The 21504-nt window shown below is 44.5% G+C and overlaps 1 protein-coding gene across 3 annotated transcripts in view; it reads right to left on the reverse strand.

The window, feature by feature from the left end:
• ADAMTS2 (ADAM metallopeptidase with thrombospondin type 1 motif 2) overlaps positions 1-21504 on the reverse strand; it is a 460134-nt gene that overhangs the window by 177235 nt on the left and 261395 nt on the right. The gene's annotated exons all lie outside the window — the stretch shown is intronic.

Consider the following 21504-nt stretch of genomic DNA (forward strand, 5'->3'; position numbering starts at 1 on the left):
GAAATCAGAATAAGGCTAGGACTGGGGAGGACAGCTATGAGAGAACTAGAAAAGGTTCTCAAATGCAAAGATGTGTCATCAGGACCATTCAGATCATGGTATTCCCGATCTCTATGTATGGATATGAAAGTTGGACAGTGAAAGAAGCGGATAAGAGAAACATCAACTCATTTAAAATGAGGTGTTGGAGGAGAGCTTTGCACATACCATGGACTGAGAAAAAGACAAATAATTGGGTGTTAGAACAAACTAAACCACAACTATCACTAGAAGCTAAAATGATGAAACTGAGGTTATCATACTTTGGGCACATAATGAGAAGACATGATTCACTAGAAAATACAATAATGCTGGGAAAAACAGAAGGGAGCAGAAAAAGAGGAAGGGCAAACAAGAGATGGATTGGTTCCATAAAGGAAGCCACAGACCTGAACTTACAAGATCTGAACAGAGTGGGTCATGACAGATGCTACTGGAGGTTGCTGATTCATAAGATTGCCATAAGTCGTAATCAACTTGAAGGCACATGACAACAACAAAACCCTCCACTCTGCTGGAGTGTGGGGTCAAAGAAAGCAGGAGGAACCATCCATCTATTACATTCATGACATCTGATGGGTGATGTATCATGACATATATTTCCATGTACTTTGCAACTTTGGCTCTGTAACATGACTTAGAGTTTAACTCAGTCCTTTATCTATTGTATGAGAGCCAGTGTAGTGTAGTGGTTAGAGTGTTGGACTACAACCTGGGAGACCAGGTTTCGAATCCCCACATAGCCATAAAGCACATTGGGTGATCTTGGGGCAGTCACTGCCTCTCAGCCTCAGAGGAAGACAATGGTAAACCCCCTTTGAGTACCACTTACCATGAAAACCCTATTCATAGGGTTGCCATAAGTCAGAATCGACTTGAAGGCAGTCCATTTCATTCTTTCTTTATCTATTGTAACTTGTTTTAGCTACAATGTGCCTTTAAAGTCTTATATTTTGATGTTAAATGGATATTCAGCAACTTCTTTCATGCTGATACGTATTCCTATTTTTCTGTTTCCCCAAGGTTGGCTAAGGCCACCTTGAATGCATTTTATTAGTTGTAGTGTGCAAAATATGAATAAATAGCGTATATTATAAAGATTATTCTGCTGTCTGAAGGCTGACTCCCAAATAGAAAATTTCTGGTACCCCTCAAGACTCAAGAATTCTGGGCTTCCGGGAAGGGTGACTTCGCTTGTGCCTGCTTTTGAGACGGGCTCCCACCTCAAAAGAAGCTTATTCAGATATAAATCAGTCAGAACATTTTTTTTTTTGACTGATGAAATTTCTCCCGGGCAGGGAGAAACGTAGAGATCAACCTCAAAAGCCTGTTTTTGTTGGGAGGACTGGATTTCATTAATTTATGAGAAAAGGTCCAGCCAGCAATGCCAGACGGACTTCCGAACAAGCTCTATCTGATTAATGCGATACGTTTATCTTTTCTTCAAAGAGAAAACGGACTAACAGGCAAGCACCCTTCTTTCTATTGTTTTTTTTACTTGGTTTAAATTGTTGCAGCAAAAAGAGATTTGTCAAATGAATCAGCTTTAAAGAACTTCTGGGTGAGCTATAACTCTTCTCTGTTATTCATGAAATTAACAGCTTATCTCTGTTTCTATTGCAAAAAGCTGTCCTGGAAGTGCATTCTAAAGATATAAACAGAAGAGGGATTTCTATTCCGAGGAACATTATATTGTCTGGGACTATTCTCTTTTTGGTCTATTTTATTTTGACGAATCTGCTTCTTCACGACGCCACTAACTGTTTTGATGCTGGGAACTAAATTTGTTTTGTATTCTTGAACATAGAGAGATAAGGCAGGCTGCTCTGTTTATACTGTGATGTCATCAAGCCTGGAATATTAACCCAATTGTTGCTGAAATAAGAAGTGGTTCTTCTTTATTTTTGTTTTGTTTTGTTTTCGTGGTTTTAAAAATGGCAATCAAGAAAGTGGCTGAGAATCTGGAAGTAATTATGTTTCAGAAAATAATTGATGAGATTGAGATAACGAAACAAACCCTGCGACAGGGCAGTAAGGAGCTGAAAATTGAACTGAGCAAAATGACGCAGGAGCTTAAAGAAATAGGGGATCCTGTGAGAGAGGAGAATGAGATCAGAGATGAGAAAAGAAAAAATAAAGGGAAGACACAAGCCTTGGAGATTGGAACAAATGTGGAATTGGAAAAAGATCTGGAGTTTATGGATATTAGAAATAAAATCTACTGTTTGGAATTTAACGTTATCTCTGAAGAAATTAATGAAGATATTAGAGATAAAGTTATCAATGGCTTGGATAATCTTCTGGACTGGAATGACGTGATGGAGCTTGATATAGAGAAAATCTATGGAATTAACTGCAGCCATGTGACAATGGAAAAACTCTCAAGAGATGAGCCAGTGCATTTTGTAAAAAAGAAGAACAGAGATATGACTTTACAACAATATTTCAGCAACTTATTCAGAATTGATGGCAAGAAAATATTTGGGATAGAGGAAATTCCCATCAGACTCTTATTATATGACTATGGCTATGACAGCAAGATTATTATGGAATACTGATAATGGAAGATTGGACACTGAACTTACTGGACTTAACAGGACTATTGAAGATGGAAGATGGAATTAATATGGATAATGGAATAATGGCTATTGAAATGATTGGACTTAACAGATTTTGATGAGATGGATTAATCGATATGTTTATTTGGATTATGGTTATGACAATAAGATTATTATTATTATTTACGAGATGGATTAATCAACATGTTTATTTGGAGAAAAATTGATAGATATATTTCTTAAAGAATTGAAACCTCTCTTTGACTTTTTGTGGAAAGAATAAAGTAATGTTTATGAGATTTGATGATTAATTAAGATAACTACTGGAGGAAAGTGATTTTATAATATAATTTAAGAGACAGGATTGTTATATATTGTAGACCTATAACTGATTTGATCTGCGACAAATGGGAAGTCAACATTTTATTTTTTTGTTTAATCATTTTTGTTTTGTTTTGTTTTTTGTCTTTGAATGTTTTATGATTTTGTTTTGTATGTTTTATGAAAAATTGAATAAAAATTATTGTAAAACAAAAAAAGACTCAAGAATTCTGGAGTGGGGTCTCCTCTATTCTCCGCCTGCATTGACCACTGCTGTTGATAACTTGTGAACTTAGGTGACCTAACATTTGACATATAAGGACTCTAAATAGATACAGAGGAAGAAAGCAAGAACCCTCGAACCTGTGCATTCAATGGCAAGGGGGCTGACCTTGCTGGTTGTCATGGCCCCGTCTGAGGACTCCTCAGATGAGGACTACTCGGGAGTAACAGCAGCAGACCCAGGAGCAGCAGGAGACACGGAGGAGCCTCCTGAGAATCCAGCTCCTTCTGCCCCTCAGCTGCAGAGCACCCCAGGGACAGCAGAGGCCCTGCAGCCAGACACAGACAGTGAACAGGATACTCCCCCCTCACCTGCAGAATGTAGACAGCAGAAGGTCAGGCAGAAGAGAGGCAGGCCTGTCTCCTTAAGGCCCAAACGCTGAGGGCTCACACCTGCTGTCCATCCTGCTCTTTATAAGGCACACCTTGGCTGCAGCTTGTTGCTGACTGCAACGTCAGGCGTGGCTTTGTGTAGACCTAGTTTCCCTGCAGCATCTCTTTGACTGACCTCCTTGGCAATTGATCCCGGACCTCCACTGACCTCACTTCTGGACTTCTGACTCGGCAAGTACGCTTCGGATAGGCCTGGCAGATTTACAACCCGACTGCTGGCTAAGGACTTTCCTTCCCTGCCAAAGACCCAGGAATTTCCAGCGCCCCCTGGCACTGCTGATGCAGTGTAGAGCTGACAGTTTGCAGTCAGCCTAAACAAAGCAGGCAACAAAGGAGTGGGGGAAGTGCTGACCATGGAGCAACTCCAGCAGGAAAACTTGCTCCTGCGCTCACAAGTAGACCAGCTGCTGTTGGCCGTCCAAGGCTTGCAAACCCAGCTAGCAGCAGCCCCACCCCCTCTCCCTACAGGGAGAGCCAAGTGCCCTGTGACTCTCCCAGAGAAATTTACTGGGGCTTCCGACCAGCTCTCAGCCTTCTTGGCCCAGGCCCAGCTCTTCATGGAGTTACGCCCAGAGGCCTTCCCAGAAGATAAGACCCGGGTGGGATTCTTGATTAACCTCTGCACCGAGGTGGCAGCTAGATGGGCCACGCCCCTGCTCCTCGAGCGGAGCCCCGTGCTCAACGACCTAGCCGCCTTCACCAGAGAACTGAAGGCTATGTTCGAGGACCCAGTCCAATCTGCCACAGCCAACCGCCGGATACGCAGGCTGCGGCAAGGCCGACGCCCCTTGGGGGAATATGTAACAGACTTTCGTCTATTGCAACAAACCCTGGGCTGGAACGAAGCCGCTCTCATGGACCAGTTTCAGGAGGGGCTGTCGGATGAGCTCCTGGATGAGCTAGCTAGGGTGGAGCGCCCTGGAACCCTGCAAGCCCTCAAACGCCTGTGTCTCCAGATTGACGGGAGGCTGGAAAGCAAGTGTGCTGCCAACCGACCCCGGCCAGTCTACAGAGCATCAGCCCCAGTGGCTGGGCCCTTGGAGCCTGTCGGCAAGGACCCTACACCCCCGGCAGAACCGATGCAGCTGGGAGGGGCTCGGCCACGTCTCTCTGCGGCCGAAAAGCTGCGACGCCGGCAACAGGGCCTCTGCCTGTATTGCGGGACCCCGGGACATTTTACAGCCCAGTGTTCCGCAAAATGACCCACAGCCCCTGCCTCGGGAAATGCCCATGCCCCGGCCTTCACAGGCCCCTGAGCCGGGGCACTCTCATGGTTCAAGGGGCCTGCCACCTCAGTTCCTCACCGCCCAAGCATCTGACCGTGTTGATCGCACTGACAGTCCCCGGAAGGGGGACCCTACAAGTACCCGCCATGCTGGACTCAGGATCCACCAGCAATTTTATGGACGTGTCCTTTGCCAAGCTCCACCGGGTTCCTAGTCAACCCATTCACCGCCCCCTCCTGGTGGAGACTATTGATGGCTGGCTTCTCGCCTCGGGCCCTGTAGTACAGGAGACAGTGCCGCTCGACATGGCCCTGGGGGAGTACGAGGAAAGCCTCCAGTTCTACCTGGCTGCCGCACCCCACTTCCCTGTCATGCTGGGCCTGGCATGGCTCCAGCGGCATGACCCCATCATCCAGTGGTCCACGGGCCGACTGACCCTCGGATCCCCCTATTGCCAAGCCAACTGCTGGAGGCCGAAGGAGCGCATCCTGATGACCCAGGAGGCAAGCTCCGTGCCCGAGGCCTTACCGGAACAGTACTGGGAGTTCACGGATGTGTTTGGGAAGCAAGAGGCAGACCAGTTGCCACCCCATTGTCCTTACGACTGTCCAATTGACCTGCTCCCCGGAGCCAAGATTCCCGTGGGCCAGCTTTATTCCCTGTCAGAACCCGAACTGGCAGCCCTCAGAGAGTTCCTCGACAAGAACCTGCGCCGAGGGTTCATTCGCCCTTCCACGTCCCCTGCAGCCGCCCGTCCTCTTTGTCAAAAAGAAATGTGGGGAACTCCAGCTGTGCAATGACTACTGCGCCCTCAACCAGATTACAGTTCGGAATCACTACCCTCTGCCCCTGATCCCAGAACTGTTAGAGCAGCTGCGGGGCGCTCGCATTTTCACCAAACTAGACCTGAGAGGGGCCTACAACCTGGTGCGTATGCGGGAGGGCGATGAGTGGAAGACGGCCTTCCGCACCCGTTATGGGCACTTTGAGTACACCGTGATGCCGTTTGGCTTGTGCAACGCCCCTGCCGTCTTCCAGCACTTCATGAACGACATCTTCCGGGACCTCCTAGACCGCTTCCTGGTGATCTACTTGGATGACATCCTGATCTACTCGTGGAACCCCTCGGAACATAAGGAGCACGTTCGAGCGGTGCTGCAGCGCCTGCGGGAGCACCGCCTCTTTGCCAAGCTCGAAAAATGCGCCTTTGACCTCACGACCGTGGATTTCCTAGGCCATCGGATCTCGCCCTCGGGTATCCAGATGGACCCTGCCAAAATTGAGACCATCCTCCACTGGGCAGCTCCGCGAAGCCCCAAAGATGTGCAGCGCTTCTTGGGCTTTGCCAACTATTACCGCCGGTTCATCTCCCACTTCTCCGAACTCACCACACCCATCTCAGACCTGCTTCGAGGCAAAGAGAAGTTTGTTTGGACCGAGGCCGCTCAACAGGCCTTCCGGCGCCTCCAACACACCTTTACATCTGAACCCATCCTCCAGCAACCCGACCCTACCTGACCGTACATAGTGGAGGCCGATGCATCGGATAAGGCAGTGGCAGCGGTCCTACTTCAGCCGGTGGGGAGCAAGCAGTCCCTGCTCCCCTGTGCGTTCCACTCCCAGAAACTCAACGCTTCGGAACAGAACTACACCATTTGGGAGAAGGAGTTACTGGCCATCAAAGTAGCCTTCGAGACCTGGCGTCATCTCCTGGAAGGGGCACGCCATTCGGTTCAGGTACGAACAGACCACCGAAACCTGGAGCACCTGCAAAGCGCCCGACGGCTGAACCAACGCCAGATCCGGTGGTCCCTGTTTTTCTCCCGGTTCCAGTTCACGGTCACCTACCTCCCTGGCCGCCGAAACACCCTAGCACACGCGCTCTCTCGCAAGCCAGAATACCGAGCCGAGCAGGTCGATCACCCCCTTCGCCCGATTCTTCGCCCAGAGAACTTCGCCGCTACCCACCAGCCACAACCCCTCCTGGACCGGGTGCAGGAACAGCAGCAAAAGGACCCCTACGCCCTGGCCCAGCAGCAAGAGCTCCAGTCACGGCTGCCCGCCCGGGACAGCCCCTTTTCCTTGCAGCAGGGCCTCTTGTATCACCGGAACCAGTTGTACGTTCCCCCGGGAGCTCTGCGGGGAGAGGTGCTCCACCTCTGCCATGACAGCCAGCCGGCAGGGCATTTTGGAACGTATAAAACCCTCCACCTGGTCCTACGGGATTTCTGGTGGCCCCGGGTCCAAGCGGACGTCAAGGACTATGTAGCGACCTGTGATACCTGCCAGCGAGCCAAGAGCCACCCCGGCAAGCCCCCGGGGCTCCTGCTCCCACTGCCTACCCCCCCGGGCCCTGACGCTCGGTCTCCCTGGATTTTATCACGGACTTACCGGCCTCCCGGGGAATGACCACCATCCTCGTAGTCGTAGACCTGTTCACCAAGATGGCCCATTTCCTCCCCTGTGCCGGCCTACCCTCTGCCCCAGAAACTGCACAACTGTTCTTGACCCAGGTTTTCCGGTTACACGGCCTCCCCGACCACCTGATCTCTGACCGAGGAGCCCAGTTCACCGCCCGGTTCTGGCAGGCCCTGTTTCGGGCCCTGAACGTCCAGATCCACTTGTCCTCCGCCCACCACCCTCAATCAGATGGACAAACAGAACGTACCAACACCACTGTCGAACAATACCTGCGGTGTTACACCTGCTTCCAACAGGACAATTGGGTGGATCTGTTACCACTGGTGGAGTTCGCGTACAATAACTCCGTGCATGCCTCCACGCGCCAGACCCCGTTCTTTGCCTCCTACGGCTACCACCCCCGATTCTTCCCCTCAGTGCGACCCCCGTCGCCGGTCCCCGCTGCGGATGTCATGCTGCAGGAGTTGCAAGCCCTGCAGGCAGTCCTGAAGGAGCAGCTGGAGCAGGCCAAGGACGCGTATAAGCGCTTTGCTGACCACCACCGCCAACCAGGCCCGCCGCTGAAGGTAGGCGACCGGGTATGGCTCTCAACCAAATTCCTGCGGTTGCAACGGCCGTCTCACAAGCTGGAGGCTCAGAATGCAGGTCCCTTCTGGATCACCCAGCAAATTAACCCGGTGGCGTTCCGGCTCCAACTCCCTGCCTCCTTCCGCATTCACCCTGTCTTCCATAGATCACTGCTGACTCCCGCTCTCCCGCCTCACCCCTTGAGTAGTAAACCGCCGCCCCCGCCGCCGATACAAGTCAACGGGGAAGAGGAATTCGAAGTGGCGCAGATCCTGGACTCCCGGAGGCATCGGGGCCACGCCCAGTACCTCATAGACTGGCAGGGGTACGGCCCTGAGGAACGCTCGTGGGAAGAGGCGACGCAGGTGCATGCCCGTCGTCTGGTCCGGCACTTCCACCAGCGCTACCCGGATAAGCCGGGCCCCGGCGGGAGGCGGAGGGTTAGACCTAGTTTCCCTGCAGCATCTCTTTGACTGACCTCCTTGGCAATTGATCCCGGACCTCCACTGACCTCGCTTCTGGACTTCTGACTTGGCAAGTACGCTTCGGATAGGCCTGGCAGATTTACAACCCGACTGCTGGCTAAGGACTTTCCTTCCCTGCCAAAGACCCAGGAATTTCCAGCCCCCCCTGGCACTGCTGATGCAGTGTAGAGCTGACACTGGTATCCATATAATGGGTTTTATTCAAAAGGGGCTTTAGCACATTGAAAAGCACTTACTCTTGTATAAGTCCATATTCTCACTGATATCCTCCTTTCCCACTAAAGCCTCCTGTTTCCCATCCAAAAGTTGCCCCTGAGTGTTGGGGGACCTTCTGAAACAGAATGGTAAATGGTGTGGAGGACCATAATAGTGAAAGGGATCAATGAAAATTGGGGTGCCCCAACTTGTGTGAGGAGAAGCACTCTCCACTAAGGCAAAGCTACCATTTGATACAACTACATGTATTTATCATACTACAAATCCAAATATGGAGTGCAACTAGTGGGGAAAAGGAGCAGACATGAGAGCTGTTTATATAAGTTAAATAGAGACAATGGTGTGAGATAATTAACCCAATCCAGTACAAAGGAACATAAGAAAATCTCAAAGCCTCTGACCAATCTGACCCAAGGAAAAACCCCTGTCCAACCTACCCAAGAAGACTAGTTAGAATGGGGAAGCTAGCATGGTACCCTCCAGATGTTTTAGACTACAACTCCTATCAGTATGACCAATGGTCAGGATGATGGGAGTTGTAGTCCACAATGTCTGTAGGGCACCACATTGGCTATAACTGAGTTAGAACCTAACAACAATCTGCTGAGCCTCACCAAAAGTAAATTCTTTTGGACCTCTAATAAAAGTTAATAGGATTATTATGAACTACTGTTGCTTTATCATATTATTGTCGGTGATGGTTTTTAAAAAATCTGGATTGTTTTGGTGTATGTTTCATCATTTTAATTGTATTTATTTATATACTGTTTTTTAATAATTATTATTTATTTAATAGGATCCATTTTAAGAAGGATAGTTCACAGAAATTATTAGTTCACGCTGCTTCGGGAATGCAGAACCCAGCACAAGCATTGTAGGTTGACTCTGTGTCACCTGTAATAAACCGCTCCAAGTAGCAAAACTAAACATTTATGAACATTTGCAGCACCAAATGTGTTTCACCGAGGAATAATTTCATGCGTTGCAATGTTGCCTGTTGCAAGCTATAATTCTCTAGTATTGAATAGCTGAAGATATAGTTTCATTATCGATTTCACAAAGTTAGTAGACTTGGCTGTGTTTGGCTTACAACAGCAACTCGCATCAAACAATTTAGGTAAAAGTCAATGCATTTGTTTTTATTGAATGAAGTGGTTGAGGATGTTGTATGGATTCAAAGACTGCAAGTATGGAATTAAACTGCTGAATGCTTCTAGTCTGAATTAATTGAGTGAGTCTCCTTTCTACAGACTGCATTGCTAAGTATAATTACAGATTGGTTTTCATTAAAGACTTGCTTTACACTACAGTAACTGCAGAATCCTGGAAGTTGTCATAAGGGCATTTCAGTATACCGAAAGAAAATAAATTTTCAAATTATATGTGCAAGAAGCACAAAGGTTCCATCATTATTGTCCTAGTTTCCATTTCCCTACTTTCAAAGCCCTTGGTTCTGCCATTTGTCAAGGAGACCAGCAAAAAACTAATCAAACTACACAAGTGAATTGCCGTTGTCCTGTCAATCATGCTGAAACCAAGATGCGATCAAGAGAACCCAAAACACAGATGGAAAAAATCACTCTTAAAAGTGATAAAATGACAGTCATTTAGATATTTCAGCATGAGACTATATTTGGTATAATACCTCTTGTTTGCTTTTCTCTGCACATGCATAAATAAATATAGTAACTGCACTCTTGCTTACCAGTATCCACGGACAAATAATGTTTAAGAATAACTTCTTCAGATCTAAGGCTAGTGAAACTAGTTCCTGGAATATCAAAATATAATCTGTCCACAAAATTTTAGGAACAGCTTAAGATTGTCAACTCTTGAAAAACAAAATCTAGCAACGCCCTAGGGAGGGTCAAGGGAAGAACCCAATGGGATCAGAGAATAGTGGGGCCCAGCATTCAATGTTTATTTATTTATTTATTTAAGTATTTATAAGCTGCTCTTTTTATAGAAGCTTTGTTGTAAGACACAAAGGCAGCTTACAATATACAAAGACACAATAAAATGTAAAAACCAGTAAGAACATCATTAAGAACAATAATGAAAGCATCAGTAAATACTGTATTGGTTGGAGAGAAATTCATGTTACAAAGCCCTGTCTAAAAACTTCAGTTTTCAAGAGATACCTGAAAGAAAGGAGGGACGGTTCCTCTATTGGCAGTGAGATCCACAGGGCAAGGCCTGCCACACAAAAGGTTCCATCCCTGGTAGAGGTCAATCAAATCTCAGGGGCATGAGGAATCACCAAAAGTGCTCCATCCGAAACACTTGGGTGATTGAGATGGAACATAATGTTCTGTCCATCCAAGTGTACAGCTATTTCCATGTCCCTAACCACAAAGTAATGGAATGATAATCTCAGGCCAACATACATGAACCTAATACAGTCTATACTACAACTGTGTCTAAGAGCAATGCAGGAACTAAAAGTGTATACAAAGCAGGTAACTCAAGCAGGCAGGCCTAACTGCAGACTGAATGTTGTTACATCTACAACACACACACACACAAACAACATATTGTTCAGAAAATAAGGGTTCAGAGGACATCTTTCAAAACGTTTAACTATTCTAGAGAAGGCAGGTATGCCTGACTAGTTCCAACAGCAATCTCTGAATCCAGGGCAGAGAATTCAAGACATACAAAGCAAATCACTGTAAAAAGTGAGCCATATCACAGGCTACAAATGCATTGTTTGATCCATGCCTCCTCCACGGACAGAATTTAAGAATGCCTGAATCTTACTATCTTAGAGTTCGCCAATAATTTTGCTGGGGGCCTTCTCATGTATGCCATATTTTGAGAAGTCATGTGGGTTTCCTCATTCTCATAATGCTAGCTAGAATTAGTAGTTGAGTATATGATTTGCCCACGGAAGGTCCAAGGTTCAAATCATGAAAGCCTCCAGGGTCTCAGGTATCAAGGCTGGAAACTGGAGAGCTTCTGCCAGTCAGAGCCAATGCTAGGATAGACGGACCAATATCTATCTATTTGTAAGATTTCCATCCCATCCTTTACCACAAGTGATCTTAAGGAGCATTACAAAAAGTTTTTAAAACATGTAAAACAAACCATACAATTAAAATCATTGTGTTTCATTTAATTGTCCCATATCTAATCTAAGCCAAAGTCAGTGCTTGCCAGACCGCAGGGATGGGGGAGAGTGTTTCATAACTGGGGAGCCATTGCCAAGAAGGCCCAATGGCCTGACTCAGTAGAAGTCAACTTTGTATGCTGAATCTAAGTGAGGACAAATCTTTGGTGCAAATCCATTGTTTAATTTAACCCCTAGCTAGGAACTTGGGGTTGTGCAAAGAAATACAAAGAAAACAGAACACCTTGCATAATTGGGCCTGTGTGGTGCTGACACAGACAGCTTTTCAGTGCCAGGTTTTGCTCTCCTCCCAGACATATGATAAAATATAATCCAGCTGAGTCAAGGCTTTATGTTAATATCATTCTGAGCTGCTAATTATCTCTCACCCCATCCCCCATGGAAGCTGCTTTTTTAATGTTTTGATTATTGAAAATGTTGGTGGTTGTTAACATCCTTGCATATTTATAAATTTGCTTGTAAGTCTCTTAGACACTGCCCTCTGTTAGCTGACTAACTAATTAATTATACAGCCACGAGAGTGGCTGTATACTATAGCCAGCGTGGATTTTTCACATTCCACAACGTTAAATTGAAAATACCCCCATGCCATTCTGACGCTTCCCATAAGCTCATTTCAAAATGAAACCTTACAAAATGTACAGTCCTGAACTCAGAAACACTTGCTTAACAACCCTCTCAATTTTCATGGCGATAACAAAACAGTCAGAGAAAATAGAGAGTTCAAAGTCTAAAACAAGAAAAAACCCAGACCCCTTTTCAACTTTTTTCTGTCAGAGTTCTTATAATCTGCTGAAATTCATTAAAAATCAGCCGTGTTCACCGAGTACCTGTAATCCTATTCCTGACCTTGCCCCATACTCTGACCTTCATCTTCTGCAGTTTAAAAGTTAAAAAAAATGCCTGGCTGTTTTTTAATTGATTTAAAATATTTTGCATTGAACTGAATGATAGTGTCAGGCATGCTCAGTAAGAACCAAATGTCAGTGTTCTAAAAGCCAGAGCCACAGCTGTTTTGCTTGGCTGATCAGGGGGTCACACTCACACCAGACTTTGATTTCACTTGAGACAGTCATTGCTTCCCCCAAAGAACCCTGGGAAGTGTCGTTTGTGAAGGTCTGTAAGGGGAACAGGGCATCTCTGACTGAAAGTCTGTAAGGGGAACAGGGTGTCTCCTAGCAACTCTCAGCACCCTTCACAAACTACACTTCCTAGGATTCTTTGAGAGAAGCCATGACTGTCCAAAGTGAAAGAAAGGCCTGGTGTGGATGTGGCCAGGGACAGCTTTGGTTTAAATTGGAGTGGGAGGCTACATGTGCCTGCTGTAGAATAAAAAGGTGGGGGAAACTCTGAAAAGCAATGATACTGTTCACAATGTTTTCCTTTTGGAAAGGAAACTGGCTTCCCCTCTGCCCAGTGCCTACCCACCCAATCTCCTCTCCTCCCCCTCCTCCTACCCTCCCTGCCCCTCCCCCAGGTCAGTGTTGGACTACAACCTGGGAGACCAGGGTCTGAATCCCCACACAGCCATGAGGCTCACTGGGTGACCTTGGGCCAGTCACTGCCTCTCAGCCTCAGAAGAAGGAAATGGTAAAACCACCTCTGAATACCGTTTACCATGAAAACCCTATGCATAGGGTCACCTTAAGTTGGGATTTACTTGAAGGCAGTCCATTTCTATTTTTAAACATGATTGCACAGAAATAAATCTTATTGAATTCAAAAAGTATGCAACTGATCAAACCCACCGTCCCTTCTCCTCCCTCCTATCCCCTCCCTCTTGCCCCTTCCCTCCCCCTTCCTTTGCCCCTCCCTCCCCATACCCCTCCCCTTCCTCCTCCCCATGGTCAGTTTTACCTATCTTAAACATGATTGCCATTGAACTCTATAAGCATGCAAATGATCAAACCTGCTCTCCCCTGCCCCTTCCTTTCTTCCCCTCCAATTCACTCCTTCATCTTTCCCCACCCCACCCCTCTTCCCCCATGGTCAGTTTTACCTATCCTAACCATGATTGCATAGGAGTAAATCCCACTGAACTCAATAAACATGCAAATGATCAAACTTGTCCTTCTCTTCCTCTCCCCCTCCTGCCTGCTCCCATCCCCCACCTCCCTTCTGCCCTTCCTTCCCTCCCTCCTCCTCCTCCTCCCCTCCCCATCCCCTGTGGTCAGTTTCACTTATCCTAAGCATTATTGCAGGGGAGTAAATCCCACTAAACTCAATAAGCATGCAAATGATCAATCCATTCTCAGCAAACTTGCACAGGATCCCATTTCTTACCTCCCAGATTAAAAACCAGAGAAAAGCAGAGGCTTGGAAGCTTGCATTTGGCTCCTTGGCCTGAGGGTCCTCACCCCAGCTATAACAGAATGCATATTCACTAATAAGCAAAAAACCTTGCGGTTTAAGAACGTACCTAAGCCCACAGATATTTCTACAGTAGAGCCCCACTTACCGGCATTCCGCTAATGCGGCAGTGGGAAATTCCCCTTTTAAAAGCCGATTTAGCGATTTTACAACATTTTACGACATTTTCGCGCGACGGCCCCATTATAGTCTATGGGTCCCGCTTTACGGCGATTTCCGCTTTACAGTGGGGGCCTGGTCCCTAACCCACCGTATAACCGGGGCCTTACTGTATCAAACTTTAAAAAGCTGGGAAATTGGACAGCTATAGTGAATGCACCAGGTGAGCAGGAGACCTGACCTCCTCTCTGAGATATTGGACTGCCCTACAAATTGGTCAAAATGCAAACACAATTTGGGTTGGTCTTTCACAGTCCAGTCCACTTCCTGTGTAGCTTGGAAGAATTTGATAACATGTGCCTCTGAGCATATGGTGAGTAGTGGCAACACCTGCAATCAGCCCAAATAATAGAAAGAAGACATGTACTGTGCTGATCTTGTTTTAGCCGGGAGGAAGCAACATTGTTAAGACAGTTGATATAGTTCAGATGATCACTTTAAATATGTCTGATTTACTTTGCAATTTGAGTGAAGTTTCCTATGGGAAATCATTTTCTTTTGTTTCTGTTTCTGCAAATATGTGAAGTACAGGAACACTTTGCAAAATTTACACAAAAAAACTCCAAAAATAATTGTGGAATAATGGCACTGACTATTATGCAGAATAGTCTCCAGTGGACATCAGGAGTGTCTTAGTTTGCACAAGATAAAACAGTGGGAAGTGAAATATATTTTAGCAAAATTCTAGGTGTGCTCTGTGTTTTTAATTGACCGTGCCCACATTGCCTTAAATGAAGTGGTTTAAACATAGCAGGCTGAAAACATGCATCCTCTTTTTTCCAACAGCTAGAGTCATTGCTGAAGGAGCAACATATTTTACATCAAACTGCAGTTTCAGATTCAACGGTTAATGCACCCAAAATAAAAATAGAACATAACTTCCAATTTGAAACACAAAAGGCTGTCTTCACCATCATATGACATTGACAAATAAAAAGTCTTTGAAATTAATAAAAATAAATTTGACACAGATTTCTAGGATGAATAATGAGGGAAATAAAATTTTCTAGATTAGATTCTCTGTAGAAACATTAGTAACACGGGAAAGAAGCAAAGTAAGAAAAACACCAACAAACATACAAAAATATAATTCTCCATCTTTGGAGATGGCAAGTTTGCCACCACTCACCATATGCTCAGAGGCACGTTACCAAATTCTTCCAAGCTACACAGGAAGTGGATTGAACTGTAAAAGACCAACCCAAATTGTGTTTGCATTTTGACAAATTTGTAGAGCGGTACAATATCTCAGAGAGGAGGTCAGGTCTCCTGCTCCCCTGGTGCATTCACTGTTGCTGCCCAATTTCCCTGCTTTTTAAAGTTTGATAGAATAGCTGTAGGCTACAGGTACGTTCTTAAACTGCAAGTTTTTTTGCCTATTAGTGAATTAATTAATATTTAACACCTACCTGAAGTTCATATTCCAGACATTATTTCAGTGGCTGGTGCCCCCAGATTGTCATATTCAATTTAATGATCATGCTCAGTCATTTACAACATTTCTGAATATCGGAATATAATACATTAATGTACTTGAATTAGAAAGGGCTTCTCTTGGGAATAGTGCCATCTGAAATGTAGACGAACTGATGTTGTTTTATTTAACTTGGACCTGATTCCTTCTAAATGGCTACACCCAGTGCAGAAGACCCTGAGAAAGGGCTGGGAAGACAAGAAAGATGTCAAAATGCCTGAATATGTCTCTGGGCCTGGTCCAAGTCCAGTAGTAACTGTAGCCTCCCACTTCTTCTGCAAGACTTGCTGCAGAGGGCTGAGTAGGAAAGCAGAAGCTGGTGGAATGCTATGTGCTGAAGATTGTTGCTGCAAACCGCCCAGAGAGCTTCGGCTATGGGGCGGTATACAAGTGCAATAAATAAATAAATAAATGTGGATAGGAGAAAGCCATGATTGTGATCATCTTTCAAGTGGGCTGAGAATTCCTGCTGGCCAAATGACCTTTTGTGAAATCTTTTTATGCAGTAACCTTTCTGTCTCCCCCTGATAAAATGAACTTTAAGTTTGACACTACGGCAACAAGATGGTTTTAATTAAATCCCTTTCAGCTTCATGCACAGCAAATGGAAAAGTGGTCCTAGATAACTCTAGTAGCAAACAAGAGCTCTTTGTGCCAGCTTCTGCACATTCACAACCGGTTTTGAACATATGTTCAAAAACTGCTAATCTGAAGTTTCAGTAACTATCTCCAGTAAGCAGCAAGGATTATCTAGGAAAGGGGACTGGTTCTGGATTCTGGATTGCTATACTAAGCATGCCTTGAGAATAGTAGTGTACATGCACTTCCTTCTGCATTCCACAATGCCCATATCATCTCTATATTTTGCTGAAGCTCAGGTTTGGGTCTGGTCAGTGCCTGGCTCGGTGACCGCCTCGGAACCACATATATGCCACTATGGGTTCCATGATAGAAGAAATGATGGATAGAAATGTAATAAAATTAATTAAATAAACAAATTTATGCATAAATCTGCAGACCTATAAACTCTGAATTTCCCTTTCTTCAGAGAAGATGCTGCCAACATAAAAGGAGAACAGAAAGGGTTTCTATTCTTCATGTGCCATCAGCCCAATGGCTTACCCATTTGATTCATATCACTGAATTTTGCATTCCAAACAAATATTCAACCATTTTATAACTATGTTACTTCCACATTAGAACCGTGGAAGCACTGTGAGGCATTCTTTTTCTGCTCTTTTTCTGCTGGAACTGGAATTAAAGCTGAGGTTCCAAACAGCATTATATTATCCAGCAATTGCCTTCCCCCCAGCCAAGATCCTTCCATAAGGTTTAGTCGTAAGTAAGTCTCATTCGGCAATGGTTCTTTCCAATGTTAGTATTTCCCTATTTAAAAACAAATTTAAAGAAAAAATAATTCAAGGGAGACAGTAATTAAATCCTCCTCCTCAGGGGAACACAAACTGGGGACACTGGGTAAACGAAGAAAGTCTATTTAAGGGATTGGGACCTTGACCTGGGAGTATGCCCCGCTGAACTTAATGGGACTTTGTTCCTGCGTAGACATTAGAAGATTGTGCCATTTTTTACTAATCGACAGTCCATGGGAAGCAATAAAATGGGCAAGACATGCCAACAGAAACTTTTAATTAAGATACAGTAGCTCTGAAAAGGTTTGTTAATCCTCTGCTTGTCCAGACTGGGTAGGTTGGGAAAACATCACTACAAATCAAATCTGGAAGGGCAACACAGAAAACAGTGCACTGCAACACAGTCATGACACAAGTGTCTGGATTTTCTGTAAATAGTAAATAAACAAAACAAAACAAAATTAATGGCAACTTCAGAGAAAAAAGGGTAGTGTAGAAGCAACTGAAGACCATGATGCCCCTCCCTTGTGTTGCATATTCTCACCAATGCCACTATAACTAGCGTATAAATGTTCTGAAAATTTAAAGGATTAATTTCTTTCTGGGACAAACCTTTTTCCAATTAATTTAGTACGAAAACAAGTACTATTGCCACATTTTTGTTAATGATAAGAATGTCATAAAATTGCATTTTTAACTCCAATTTTTTAAAAAAAAAAAACGTGCTCAAAAGCATAGTAAATTTTATTACCTTTTCTTAAAACCTCCAGTAATTATTTTCCCCACATCTTTTTTTGCACTCATGAGAGGTAAATATTTAGATTTCAATCTCTTCAATACTGCTGCCGTATGGCAATCAACAATAAATATTAGACAGGCGCCATCTCTGTTATCTTTTTGGCACCTATTGAAGACCTTCTTTCAACAAGCCTTTTAAGTTGAGACCTTATCCCAGTCTGCATCTGTGTTGGAATTGCTTTTTAATGTTTTTAAACCTTTTTTTAAAAAAAAGTTGTTTTCAAAGCTTTTTAAAAAAATGTTTCTAAAGATGTTTTGTTTCCATTTATTTTAATGCATTGGGCTTCTGCTAGGAGGAAGAGTGGGATATAAATCAAATAAATAAATAAACAATGTACCAATGCTTGGTGGATTTAACCATTAATTCTTAAAACAGAGCAGATAAACATATGAAAAACAAAAACTTTTTATTCTCTTGCCATTGAGCTATTTCTCATAACTAAAACTGTAAAATAAAATGTGAATTTTAAGACTTACAAGGAAAAATAAAGTGAGAGAAGGCCACTTTTAGTTAAGATACATTTCCTGATAAATAAATCTTATTGAACTCAGTGGGACTTTCTTATCATAAAATATATTGAGAATTGGGCTGTAAATGTCTGTTTTTAAAATTCTGTTTCATTTGTAGCTATTCCCACTTCCAAGCGACTAATAAATCTAAATAATAATTGCCAGTATCATCCAATGGGTCATGGTAGCAACCTGAGGATATTGGGCTGTTTCATAGGTTCCAATTAGAAAATATATCTATTGAACAAAAGCAGTTACTGGTGAACTGTGCCCTAAATTTTATCAGTACAATTCTCTAAACCTTGTCCTTGCTCACATGTTCCCCCCTCCTTCTCCTCCAGTGCAGCAGCAAGAAGGTTGGAAGCTTTTGATTCTGTTTTAGATTAATCACAGTTTGCTGTGTGTCTGAACTAGGAAAACCTGTGTTAATCTTAAATATGGTTGGTGGAAACAAGCCAACTTCAAACCTTAGTTTATGAAGCTGGTTTATTTTCATAGTTAAAATTAACCACAGCTTATGGCTACGGATAAACTGTGGCTAATCTAAAATGGAAATGGACATATCCAATCTCCTCCGCTCACCGGAGAAGAATATGGACAGCATGCATGCCCGGAGAGCATTCTTGTAATGTTAAACTATTGTTAGTGTTATGTCTGAACACAGCCCTTGGTTTACAAAACATTAGGATCCCAAAGTTCATTGTATGCATGAGGAAAACTTTTTATTATAATCGTTTAGATAGTTTGGTAGACAGTGCTGGGGAGGAGTCAGTGGTCGTGGTGCACGTTGGCACCAATGACATGGGGAAATGCAGCCGTGAGGTCCTGGAAGCAAAATTTAGGTTGCTAGGTAGGATGCTGAAAGCCAGGACCTCCAAGGTGGCTTTCTCTGAAATGCTACCGGTTCCACGCGCAGGACCAGCCAGACAGGCCCAGCTTCGCAGTCTCAATGCGTGGATGAGACGATGGTGTCGGGTGGAAGGGTTTGGATTTGTTAGGCACTGGGGAACATTTTGGGACAAGCCGGGCCTGTACAAAAGGGACGGGCTCCACTTGAACCAGAATGGAACCAGACTGCTGGCACTTAAAATTAAAAAGGTGGCAAAGCAGCTTTTAAACTGACTGAGGGGGGAAACCCAACAGGAGCTGAGGAAGGTCCGGTTCGGAATAAATCTCCCCCCTGGGATAAAAACCAAAGAAATGATGAAATTTTAAAAGGGGTAGGCCTAGAAGTAGGCATTGTGAGAGCAGGGGCACAGGATATAAATTCAGAAGAGCAAAATTACCACAGGCCTAACCACAAGTGACAAAGACACTTGAAGAGAGACACTGCTTACAAGTGCCTGTACGCTAATGCTAGGAGCCTCTGAACCAAGATGGGAGAACTGGAGTGCTTGGTCTTAGAGGAGAGCATTGATATAGTGAGCATAACGGAGACCTGGTGGAATGGAGAAAACCAGTGGGATACGGTTATCCCTGGATATAAACTATATCGGAAGGACAGGGAAGGACGTATTGGTGGCGGAGTCGCTCTATACGTGAAAGAAGGCATTGAATCCAGCAAGCTCGAAACCCCAAAAGAGGCAGACTCCTCCACAGAATCGTTGTGGGTGGTGATACCATGCCCCAGGAGCAACTTAATACTGGGAACGATCTATCGTCCCCCTGATCAAAATGCTCAGGGAGACCTTGAGATGAGATATGAAATTGAGGAAGCATCCAAACTAGGAAATGTGGTAGTAATGGGTGACTTCAACTACCTGGACATAGACTGGCTGCATATGTGTTCCAGGCATGACAAAGAAGCAAAGTTTCTAGATATTCTAAATGACTATTCCCTAGACAAGTTGGTCATGGAACCGACCAGAGGGACGGCAACCCTGGACTTAATCCTCAGTGGGGACCGGGACCTGGTGCGAGATGTAAGTGTTGTTGAACCGATTGGGAGCAGTGACCACAGTGCTATTAAATTAAACATACATGTAACTGGCCAATTGCCAAGAAAATCCAACACGGTCACATTTGACTTCAAAAGAGGAAACTTCACAAAAATGAGGGGATTGGTAAAAAGAAAGCTGAAAAACAAAGTCCAGAGGGTCCATCACTCGAAAATGCTTGGAAGTTGTTTAAAAACACTATATTAGAAGCTCAACTGGAGTGCATACCGCAGATCAGAAAAGGTAATGCCAGGGCCAAGAAGATGCCAGCATGGTTAACGAGCAAAGTCAAGGAAGCTCTTAGAGGCAAAAAGTCTTCCTTCAGAAAATGGAAGTCTTGTCCGAATGAAGAAAATAAAAAAGAACACAAACTCTGGCAAAAGAAATGCAAGAAGACAATAAGGGATGCTAAAAAAGAATTTGAGGAGCACATTGCTAAGAACATAAAAACCAACAACAAAAAATTCTATAAATACATTCAAAGCAAGAGACCATATAGGGAGACAATTGGACCCTTGGATGATAAGGGAGTCAAAGGTGTCCTAAAGAACGATAAGGAGATTGCAGAGAAGCTAAATGAATTCTTTGCATCTGTCTTCACAGTGGAAGATATAGGGCAGATCCCTGAACCTGAACTAACATTTGCAGGAAGGGATTCTGAGGAACTGAGACAAATAGTGGTAACGAGAGAGGAAGTTCTAAGCTTAATGGACAATATAAAAACTGACAAATCACCGGGCCCGGATGGCATCCACCCGAGAGTTCTCAAAGAACTCAAAGGTGAAATTGCTGATCTGCTAACTAAAATATGTAACTTGTCCCTTGGGTCCTCCTCCGTGCCTGAGGACTGGAAAGTGGCAAATGTAACGCCAATCTTCAAAAAGGGATCCAGAGGGGATCCCGGAAATTACAGGCCAGTTAGCTTAACTTCTGTCCCTGGAAAACTGGTAGAAAGTATTATTAAAGCTAGATTAACTAAGCACATAGAAGAACAAGCCTTGCTGAAGCAGAGCCAGCATGGCTTCTGCAAGGGAAAGTCCTGTCTCAGTAACCTATTAGAATTCTTTGAGAGTGTCAACAAGCATATAGAGAGAGGTGATCCAGTGGACATAGTGTACTTAGACTTTCAAAAAGCGTTTGACAAGGTACCTCACCAAAGGCTTCTGAGGAAGCTTAGCAGTCATGGAATAAGAGGAGAGGTCCTCTTGTGGATAAGAAATTGGTTAAGAAGCAGAAAGCAGAGAGTAG

Source organism: Rhineura floridana, chromosome 3, assembly GCF_030035675.1.
Source record: "Rhineura floridana isolate rRhiFlo1 chromosome 3, rRhiFlo1.hap2, whole genome shotgun sequence".
NCBI lineage: Eukaryota > Metazoa > Chordata > Lepidosauria > Squamata > Rhineuridae > Rhineura > Rhineura floridana.